Below are 12,053 nucleotides of genomic sequence, written 5' to 3' on the forward strand. Positions count from 1 at the left end.
GTTTTAATGTTCTTGAGATCTTACCTGTCCCTGAGGCTCACTTCATATTAAGTCAGTTATGTCACTTACACCAATAAAATATTAAATACTCATTACCTAACATTGGTCTACTCATTTAAAACCTGGTTCCCTTTCTGTTATTTCCCTGTGTGTGCGGAAAGTTTCTCCAATGACAAATTTTTCATATAGACGGTTCGTCGATTTGAGTATTATAGCTGTAACTACGAGTATGTTAACACTTAACGGTAGCGGGCTAATAAGTGGTCAGCATCTGGGGGAACTGACCTGTTACACTTTATCTCTCGAGGCTATTATGCTGTGACCCTATTTGGGGAGGACAGCTTCTAGAGCGGTAGTCTTTTAGACATACATCATATTCACACAATGTATCGTTGCTGACTGCCTTTTAACTTCTACTGCAATTTGGCCATCACTGTTGATTGTTGTCAGCACTGCCGATATTGTCCAACGTTGGAAGACAGGTACGGTTGGTCCTCAGAAACAAAAACAACATATCACTGAGCTACATAACTTCCTCTTCGGATTAAAATTATTGGCGTATGTAGCAAGTAAACACTGTCAGCAGTGTCTACGGGTTACTGTAGTATCCGCTTGTGGCTACCAGTACCTGAGTCCATTAAACATTCTCTAGTAGTTTTCTCACTACAAACCATGTCCCGCTACAGCTGATGTATCTACTTCCTCCCTTCGACAGTTCCCACTATGCTCCTACATTACTGTCAAATTTGCTGGTTTTTTCTGAAATGGGCTTCCAGAATGAGCCGTGTGGCTCGCCCGCGGTGTATCGATTCGATTTCATGGTATCTCTCCGCTGCGCCTTTTGGCTAAAGCTCTCACTTTGGCGGATCTGCAGCGCCATTTGCCGGCCTTTTCGCGCAGCGGGGAGGTGGCTCGGAGCCGGCGAGTTAAGTTGAAAACGGACATCGGTCAAGAGCAGTCCTCGCCTTTTTCCGGGTACAGCCTGGTGTTCATTATCCCCATTTTAGTATTTCTACAGTGGGTCAAGTCGCCTGGAGAACAGGCTGTATTCACAGCAGGGGGATTAGAGTGACCTGCTGGAAGGAGACTGTCTCGGATTTGTCAGCTGAGCGCGAGTAGGAAAGCTGTGTTGACGGTTGCCACCGACCGAGTATTGTTCAACGTAACGCAGTAAATTATGCGCGTTAGCGGAAGTGTTCTGAGGATGGAATAGCGAGCTGTTAGTATAAATATTTGGTGTCTAGTAAGCCGTCCCTGTACATAACTTATGATTAGGTGCTGCCGCAAGAACGAGGTTTAGCAGTCCGTTGACAGTAAACTGTAATAAGTATTCTAGCTGGCCTGTGTCGATTTGGAGCATTTACTTTTGATTAATTCAATCGTGCCATGCAGTGGTAAGTTACATTGAATTATGTAACACTTTTAAACCGAGTGTAATATGATTTTTCTGTTATTTAATATCATATAAATGAGTTATTTGTTCTTGGCACCAGGTGAGTTTCAACCAGCACTGGTTGCACACAACCGTTACTCGGCTGGCCACTGTACTGTTTAGATGGAACGCTCTGTTTGCAGTTAACGAGGATCAGACTGTTGTGGGAGATTCGTTAGCTTTTCTGGTTTCCCTTGCGCTTACGAGTTCGTTTTACGGGCCGCATTAGCTGTGATGAGGTTCTGTGTAGAGCGGCCGCCATTATGATGCTCGTGTGCGATTCGTTCCCGTGCTTGTTGATTTCCGCTCTGTGTCTTAAAGTATCTCACACGATGACTTGTTCTTACATGGCATTGTATCGGTGTAATTTACTATAGTATCCTGGCTGTTACTGGTCGTTGTGCACAACCTTAGTGTTTTGTAGATGTACACTGCATCTGTCTGGCCTTTCTGACCGTGGGGCAGTTTCGGCGCATCGTCGTGCTGTCGAAGTGTTGAGCCGCGTCTTGGGGGTGGTTGTCTGCCCAGCCACTTGGTTATTCTTGTTTGTTGAATGCTCATAATTTTCTGTGATTAGTTATTACTGTTCAAATGGAGAATTTTTGGTCTTACTGTCGTCACCATTTGGGAGCAGTATTTTTTCGCTCCCAAAGTTAGTTATATTGGAATCGAAATCTGATTTTTAATACCGAAGTTAATTGACATTGTTGTTTCTGTGTCTTATTACTTATTGCTTTAAATGAAAATTTCATGTATTAGACAATTTTGAACGGAAGTTGTTCTATAATTTATAGTTATTTAAATTCATTGTTTGATTAACAATACTTTATCATTACTGTTAACGCCAGTTTGGGCGCAAGATGTTAACCATTCTGGGACTGAAATCTGATTTTTATGATGTGGTCTGTGTGAGAGTGTGCTGAATAGTCCGAACTCATTAGATTATAACACTTGCATCACATGTACTTTGTTATAGATACAAACAGTTCAGTTCTCAAATAGCAAACTAACAGATAAAGAGACACAGACATCCAAATATATTTCGGTACAGAGGCAGAGATAAAATAAGCACATTCATTTCATTAGCAGTTTATATTTTAACATCGATATTTAACTTAGATTCTTTCTTTAAATTAATTTCCCATTTCTGTCTTGTTTTCCAATACTATACCAGTTATTACTATACTTTTTGTGGTATTAGTCTGTTTTAAGAAATGCTTGTTGACTTTGCTGTATTGAATTTTACACATTTATTCCAACCAGTTTCAATAAAGATCCAGGAAACAGCAGAAAACAAAATATATAATCGTGACTCATTCATTGTGGATGATGACTGAAAACCAAGGCAGATAGGAATAAAAGTGTAAAATTCAAGACAGCAAAGTTAACATGTATTTCTTAAAATATATTCGTGTTATAGATCGTCGCCTGAAAAAAGTTATTAATCTGCGTTGTATTTCATTAATTTATAGTGTTTTTAATCTGAACAGAAGAATCTTGTCTTACTAATTAAACGCAAATTTCATGAGAATACTCTGCTTTGTGCACCATTCGGTAGGTAATGTGCGCTGTATATTATATGCATTGATACAGATACGAACAGCTGTTTCAGGTATTAATATATCAAGGATAATATTGCTAATAGTGTTTATGAGGTCTTCAGTCCTAAATCTAATCTGATGCAGCTCTCTGCATTAGTCTGTTCGGCGCAAGTCTTTACATCTATGTGTAACTACTGCAATCTACAGCAATCTTGAACTGTCTTACTGTAGCCAGGCCTTGATATTCCTCTAAAATCTTCTTCCCCAACCCACAGTCTGCGCCCACATCCCTCCATTGCCAGATTAACGATATATTGATGGTTCAGGAAGTGTCCTATCAAAAGATCCCTTCGTTTAGACAGGTTGTGTCATAAATTTGTTTGCTTCCCAGTTCGATTCAGTACTTTTCACTAATTTTGCGGTCTACCCATCTTATCTTTAACATTCTTGTGTAATACCACGATTCAAAAGCTTCTGTTTTCCGCTTGTTTGAAATGTTTATCGTCCAAGTTTCGCCTCCGTACAAGGCAAACATCTTCAGCAAAGATTCCTGACGTATAAATTTACGTTCGATGTCAACAAATTTCTTTTTTCGGAAAAACCTTTTGTGGCATTTCCTGTCTGTATTTTATATTCGCTTTACTTTGGCAGTCATCCGTCATTTTACTACTCAAATAGCAAACTCATCTCATACTTCTAGCCTCGCATTTTCTAATTGAATTCCCTCAACATCGCCTGACCTAATTCGACTATTTTCCATTACCCTCTTTTACTTTTGTTTGTATTCACCTTATAATCTCTTTTCAAGACGCTGCCCACTTCATTCAACTGCTCTTTAACTGACAGAATTACGATGTGATCGGAAAGCCTCGAAGTTTTTAATTCTTCTCTCTGAACTTTAACCCACTTTTCGAATTCCACCTTTGTTTCCTTTACTGATCGTACAAGGTTCAGATACAATAATATCCTTTAATGCCACCCTATCCTGTTCTTTGATTCTTATAACTTCAGTCTGGTTTCTGTACAAGTTGCAGATAGCTTTTTGCTCTCTGCATTTTGTTCCTGCTACCTTCAGAATTTCAAAGATTCTATTAGAGTCAATATTATCAAATGGTTTCTCTAAATCTACAAACGTTATCGGTAGGTTTTCCTTTCTTCAGTCTGTCTTCTAAGGTAAATTGTATAGTAACTGCTGCCACACACACTTCTTCAGAACCCAAACTGATATTTCCTGATGGCGGCTTCTACCAGTTTTTCCATTCTTCTGCATATAATCCATGTCAGTATCTTGCATTCGTGACTTACTAAGCTGATGGCCCCATAATATTCACTCATGTCAGCAGCTGCCATTTTTTGGAACTGGTCTAATTCTTCTTGAAGTCGTAGGTACCTTAACACATGGTGGAATAGTTATCTCATCCTCTCTAGAGGATGTCAATAATTCCGATGAGGGAATGTTGGTCTTCCACTCCAGAGGCCTTGTCGCCACTTAGGTGGCTCAGTGCACTGTCAAATTCGTTTCGCAGTGTCGTATCTCCCACCTCTTCTTCATTTGCTTCCTTCTCCTTTCTGTCGTACTGTGTTTAAGTTCACTTCCCTTGTATAGCCATTCTGCGTGAGGGATTCACAGTCAAATTGGACTAAGTCTAGTTGTATGAAGTTTGGCGATAAATGCAGTCTGTCACTAAGGAGACATTGATATAGTCACTGCCACACCGAACAGAGTCCCTAACTCGTTTCCTTCTTCACAGATGGCAGCACTATCCGTGCAAGTTGAATGTTACTTGCCTTTTTCTGTTACCCTAGCGAACCAAGTCCTTTCTTTGTGCGTGTTTTATGTGCTCAGTAACATGTCTACCAAAGCTGATTATGATCCTTATGAAGAGTATGTTCCGAATTCATAGTCTGTCAGACCATTTGATTCAGTCCTAGGTCATAAGCCATAATTATTACTAGTCGAAAATTCAGCTTTTTTCGTTTTGGGGTTATGTTTTGTGTATCAACAAACTGGTTATATAGTGTGCATTGTCACTTATATATTTAGTTGCTGTGTTCTAGCTTCGTTCTTTAACAGCGATTGTACAACCAAGTCTTGAATATAACCTTATACAATTTATATTTTTTCAGATACTATTTCCGAACTTAGTAACAAGACACATGAAGATCGCAGTGCAAGAAGTAGGTATTTTGCTAGTGATTCTACTGATGGTAAGTGGACGTTTATACTAATCTGCTTCTATTACACTATAGGAAATTAAGAATTGTATTTTATAACTGTATAAGAATTATTCCTATGAGGTACTGTGTTCTATATGGAATTTACTTTGTTTTGATTTGTTTGAGTGTATGAAGGAGCATCCCCACCAGTTGTAGGAAATTCCAAGATATATTCTCAGTTTAGTCTAACTGAAAATGTTGAAAGAGGGAGAAAGTGTGAAAGACAAAGCGCTATTGGAAGGAGAATATTAGGAAGCACTTGTAAAATTATGTTAAGAAGTATCAGTCACTGATAAATTTCTCAACGAAGAAAATATAATGTATTAGATTCATTTTGGAAACTGGGGGGTTATTCAAAGCACAACACTTATCTATAGGGTTTAGTAAAAGTAAACAGAGCTATTAGATCCTGACATCGTGATAATAGTGGAACAGCAAAATCTTACAAATGCCTCTATACTCTTCGGGCAAATGAGGAAAATATTAGTATGCAAGAAGTAAATTTTGCTACATTACAAGCTGCATATCGAACGAGGAAGTTCTTTCAGTCATAGATAAAGGTGGATAACATATCCAAGGCAATAAGGTAGATCATAGCAGTGTAACTGCACATATAAAATATTTTCGTGCATACTGCAGTCATTATTTCAGAACAGATAATCCTGACAGGAAGTATTCGCATCCTAACCTTTCAGCTCACAGAAGTACCTTCTTTATTTGGAAAAATGTGGATCACAGGGAATGGAACCAGTAAATGAGAAAATGTATCACAGGATTATCAACAATAAGTTTAATTTGCAATCTACGCCTCCTAATAAAAATACTTATCGACTTTATGATGCTTTAGAAATGAAAATCCGTGCAGCAGATGAGACAGTCAAAATAGCCCTTGCTACAGAACTCCTCATTTGGAGAGTTGAGCGGCCTAAAACAGCACTCCCCACTGACAAGGAGAACGCCTCAAACAGTGTGTCTTGTACATTTGATCTGTAGAAGGCCTTGTCTTTTCTGAAGCTTATAATCTCACTGCTTATTGCAAAAGAAACATCTTCATGTACAATTTGAGAGACCATTGCTTCAAAACTGATGAAGGTTTTATGTATGTTTGGGATGAGACAAGTTGTGCAAGGGGATCTCAAAAAAAGTGAAAGAAGGGCAGTTCATTTCCTGTTATCGCGCAACAGGGGTAAGAGTGTCACTGATATGATATGCGACATGGGGTGGCAGTCACTGAAACAAAGGCGGTTTTCTTTGTGGCTAGATCTATTTACGAAATTTCAATCACCAACTTTCTCTTCCGAATGCGTAAATATTTTGTTGACACCCACCTATGTAGGGAGAAATGATGATCACAATAAAATAAGAGAAATCAGAGCTCTTCTGAACCTTGTTTATGACCCAGATTTTTCAGCAAATATAAGAGATCATATATTCACGATATCTGGTCATTCGTGTCTCCAAATGATTCTGTATTTGGAGTAACTGAATCTGCAAGCAAAGAGATGCAATTATCTTTGCACTGGAAGACTGGGTCCAAATTGACAAATCCTTGAAGTTGAAGGTTCCACATTTTAATGTTATCAGTAGGAAGAAAGAGGAACTCTTATCCATTAAGGTTTTGGAGATAGTAATTACCAACAGAAAAAAAACTATGGATGGGCACGCCTTCGACTGGTTAAACAAAAAGCGGTTGATAGTGGTGAAATGTTCCCATTCAAAATGTTTTTCAGGGAAACTCTGAATGAAAATATTCCTTTCTTTGGAAATAAGAGTGGAGGATGACCATTATTATCATTGTCGACTGTCATTCAGGAGATCCCAGGTGGATTGGAATGGAAGATTTCTGCATCTAAGAAGAAGGACATGACAGATCTCTTGCCCCATATACCTCTAATCAATAATCACTACATAATTATTACTAGCTCAACTGATACAGTAAACAACAAAGAAGATCAAAATTATGAATATGTATATATTGATTGGCTTGAATTGTCCTGATATGGCTGCGTGGGAAAATATCACAAAATCTCTGTTTTGGCATTAAACTGTCTTAAACTGTACGTGTAATAGTCTGACTTATGTCTATTAGAAAATACATTGATCATTTAAAGAACACTGCATGAATTGAATTTTTTGTTCCATCCAACAAATTAAAATTCACAACCAGAGTGAACAAAGTCCATTTTTCCTTTTACCAAATTAAGTTGGTAACCAGAGTTACGAAATTGTTATTTCATATGTGTGCCAAAATTTATTTTAAACTATGCCCTAGTTATTAATAATTCTCAATAATAAATTTAAATTTCCAGGAAATATTAATGAACCAGGAACTTCAGGACTATTGCTCTAAACTGTTTCAAACGTATTTGGTCCACTTTAGTTGTGACTCTCTTACATATTCCCTCCACTTCTCAGCTTCTCTGGTCCGTACTGGCTTGCCATCTAAATTTTCGATATTCGCATAGTCGCTTTTCTTTTCTCCAAAAGTGTCTTTAATTTTCCCACAGGTGGTTACCATCTTTCCTCTATTTATACGTGCTTTCACGGCCTTGCATTTGCCCTCTGCCAGTACTTACTGAGCGATTTTGGACTTCCTGTCAATCTCATTTTTTAGACGTTTGTATTTCCTTTTCCCTGTCTAATCTGCTCTGAACAGCCACTGGTTCTTTCAGTTTATCCTTGTTTCATTTACTTTATACCCTGCCTTTCTAGACGTTTGTATTTCCTTTTCCATGTCTAATCTGCTCTGAACAGCCACTGATTCTTTCAGTTTATCCTTGTTTCATTTACTTTATACCCTGCCTTTCTAAAGCTTCTTCAGTTTTAACCTGAGTTCATGATCAACAAATTACAGCGAGTTTCTATACCTGCCCTTGGAAATGTTTTTCAGCTTAAAATATGTTTCGAAGTCTTTGTCTTAACATTGCACAAGCCGTCTGAAACTGTTAGTATTGTATTTCGTTTTCCCCTTAACTGTCATCTCTGAAAAAGTTTTTCTGACTCGTTTTACTTTTCGGCTCAAGTGGAAGAAAGTGGCCAGGGTTATGGCGATATCTGAGTGTGTGGGGGAGGGGGGCATACTGTGGGGGTGTAGGGCGTCTGACTGTGTTGGACGGCTAGGAAAAGGTGAGGGAGCCAGCTTAGGGAGGAGGACTGGCGCCCACTTCATATTTTGCCCGTGGATATCCATAACTATTGACTCTCTACATAGTGCAGAGGGCATTTACTTTTAACTAAACAAAAACAATGTGCACAACATGTATGTCTCATATATTGCTCATTCAAGACCTCTTACCGTTCTGAAATACTCATGCCTGACCTTTGGTCTAATTTCAAAATACTTAGGGTAATAAATTGTCGATGGTGTGCAGCAACCAGTCACAAATTGATTTTACGTTATTGTATTAAAAAAGTACCGTTAAGGGTTCCGAATTTTTTGAATTGATCATTAGAAGGTTTACTATGAGTTGCCCTAGAATAAACAAAAATTCACAGTTACAAACGTATTACCAAATGGGTGCGCTACATATTTATGTTGGAATGTAACTTACGTGAGATGTCCATCTGGTGCATTTGTTTTTGTAGTTTTCTTGCAATGCAATACATTCTCAAGGATATTTGTGCAAGAATGCACTAATCCCATGTATTTATCCTTTCTCTCTGCATTTAATGCCTTATATACACTCCTGGAAATGGAAAAAAGAACACATTGACACCGGTGTGTCAGACCCACCATACTTGTTCCGGACACTGCGAGAGGGCTGTACAAGCAATGATCACACGCACGGCACAGCGGACACACCAGGAACCGCGGTGTTGGCCGTCGAATGGCGCTAGCTGCGCAGCATTTGTGCACCGCCGCCGTCAGTGTCAGCCAGTTTGGCGTGGCATACGGAGCTCCATCGCAGTCTTTAACACTGGTAGCATGCCGCGACAGCGTGGACGTGAACCGTATGTGCAGTTGACAGACTTTGAGCGAGGGCGTATAGTGGGCATGCGGGAGGCCGGGTGGACGTACCGCCGAATTGCTCAACACGTGGGGCGTGAGGTCTCCACAGTACATCGATGTTGTCGCCAGTGGTCGGCGGAAGGTGCACGTGCCCGTCGACCTGGGACCAGACCGCAGCGACGCACGGATGCACGCCAAGACCGTAGGATCCTACGCAGTGCCGTAGGGGACCTCACCGCCACTTCCCAGCAAATTAGGGACACTGTTGCTCCTGGGGTATCGGCGAGGACCATTCGCAACCGTCTCCATGAAGCTGGGCTACGGTCCCGCACACCGTTAGGCCGTCTTCCGCTCACGCCCCAACATCGTGCAGCCCGCCTCCAGTGGTATCGCGACAGGCGTGAATGGAGGGACGAATGGAGACGTGTCGTCTTCAGCGATGAGAGTCGCTTCTGCCTTGGTGCCAATGATGGTCGTATGCGTGTTTGGCGCCGTGCAGGTGAGCGCCACAATCAGGACTGCATACGACCGAGGCACACAGGGCCAACACCCGGCATCATGGTGTGGGGAGCGATCTCCTACACTGGCCGTACACCACTGGTGATCGTCGAGGGGACACTGAATAGTGCACGGTACATCCAAACCGTCATCGAACCCATCGTTCTACCATTCCTAGACCGGCAAGGGAACTTGCTGTTCCAACAGGACAATGCCCGTCCGCATGTATCCCGTGCCACCCAACGTGCTCTAGAAGGTGTAAGTCAACTACCCTGGCCAGCAAGATCTCCGGATCTGTCCCCCATTGAGCATGTTTGGGACTGGATGAAGCGTCGTCTCACGCGGTCTGCACGTCCAGCACGAACGCTGGTCCAACTGAGGCGCCAGGTGGAAATGGCATGGCAAGCCGTTCCACAGGACTACATCCAGCATCTCTACGATCGTCTCCATGGGAGAATAGCGGCCTGCATTGCTGCGAAAGGTGGATATACACTGTACTAGTGCCGACATTGTGCATGCTCTGTTGCTTGTGTCTATTTGCCTGTGGTTCTGTCAGTGTGATCATGTGATGTATCTGACCCCAGGAATGTGTCAATAAAGTTTCCCCTTCCTGGGACAATGAATTCACGGTGTTCTTATTTCAATTTCCAGGAGTGTATATAGTGTAAAAAGCTTGGTCAATCTAACATAAAAGTAATTTATGCTTCCTTTCCCAAAAAATGCAATATCTTTATATCATTGCATTGCAACATCTTCCATGTTCATGTACTTTGTTAAGTATGTATGTATTTACGTACGTTGTAAATCAAAACGTGTGGTGCACATTGACAATTTATTCGTTTTGTGACCGAACAAAAGTGGTTTATGATGCAGAACGACATTTGTGACTGTGAAAATACAAACATATTTGAGAATGTATTTCATTGCAAGAAAACTGCAAAAACAAATGCGCCAGATGGAGATTCTAACACAAATATGTAATGCATCCATTTGATTACACATTTGTATTTGTGAATTCTTGTTTTCTCTTAGGGCAACTCACAGGAGACCAATGTATATTTTGTTTTGATGAAAGCATGAAAAAACTGTCTGATGATGAATCTGAAAAATTCGGAACCAGTAACGGTACTTTTTAAATAAAGTAGCCTAAAACGAATTTGTGGCTGGTTGCTGTACGCCATCAACAATTTATTTCATATGACAGCCACTGTCTCCAACCACGTCTATATTTGACAAAATTGCACCTAGGGTAGGATCCTGTGTCGTCTGTTCAATCTTGAACTTAATGATTCTGGTTAACCTGTAGATTAGAAGAGCAATTATTAAACGAAATTAGGTAGTTTCCTTGCAGATTTACATTTTGTATATGTAATCAAATTATGTTGAAAGTATCGTAACTTGTGACTATAGTTAATACTTGCAAGATTATTTATTTGTGTCTTTTTATCCGACAGGCACTGTGCAGTTATAGCTTCAGATGCCTGAAAATGTTAAAAATATAACTATGATAACCTGTTGGCATCAGTATCTTGTGACGCATCTATTGATACCATTAATTTGGAATTTTGTCTACACACAATTCCTACGCTACAAGATAGGAAAAAAATTGGAAATTTAAGTTTTTTGATATTGCTTCACTCATTTACTTTTGCACACATCTGCTCGTAACAGCTACACTACGCAACGGATTTTGCAGACCGCCGGGAGTGCCCATTGCTTGAAGTTTACTCTTACAGAAAGAGATCACACAATAGAAGATATGGTATATTGCGTTCTAGATTCTTGTGGTGTATAACTGACTGACTTGAATATCGATGTTATGTAAGAGATTTCAAAAACTGTGTTTAGATGATGTACATTTTTCAAAAACCCTTCGTAAAATTCAAATAAATATATAATACTTACCTTGGAACTTAATGATCTTTCTTGAACCTGGGCCTTATGAACAATTGTTTCGAGTGTTTCACTGCCAAACACTAATGGGCAGGTTTCCATTTCCCTCCATGACAGTATTCAGTTTTCATTCGGCGAGATTTTTAAATAAAAATACGCTTTCTGATTAACTGACAAAAACGTTTATGCAGAAAATCTCGAGTAATAAATTTGCACATTTACGACACTAACATTTTCAGTTCTTTGATGCTATAAGTGACAGCAGAATGCACGAAATACATCTAACAAATTCCCTTCACTCTGAGGGATGGGTTTTATTCAGATGTCACAATAAACACCTTTTCACATAGCAAATATAGTTGGTGACATATCTGAACAGACTTTAGCATATCCTTGCCATTTTTCAGAAGACTGTTGTTCCGAGACGTCGAGTTCTGCATCCTAACACCTTCCGTCTGTCGCTGCAGTTATTTGTCGAGCCTAGGTAGCGTCATAACAAGGAGAATTATGCATAAAGATGAAT

Source organism: Schistocerca serialis, chromosome 1 (genome assembly GCF_023864345.2).
Source record: "Schistocerca serialis cubense isolate TAMUIC-IGC-003099 chromosome 1, iqSchSeri2.2, whole genome shotgun sequence".
Lineage (NCBI taxonomy): Eukaryota > Metazoa > Arthropoda > Insecta > Orthoptera > Acrididae > Schistocerca > Schistocerca serialis.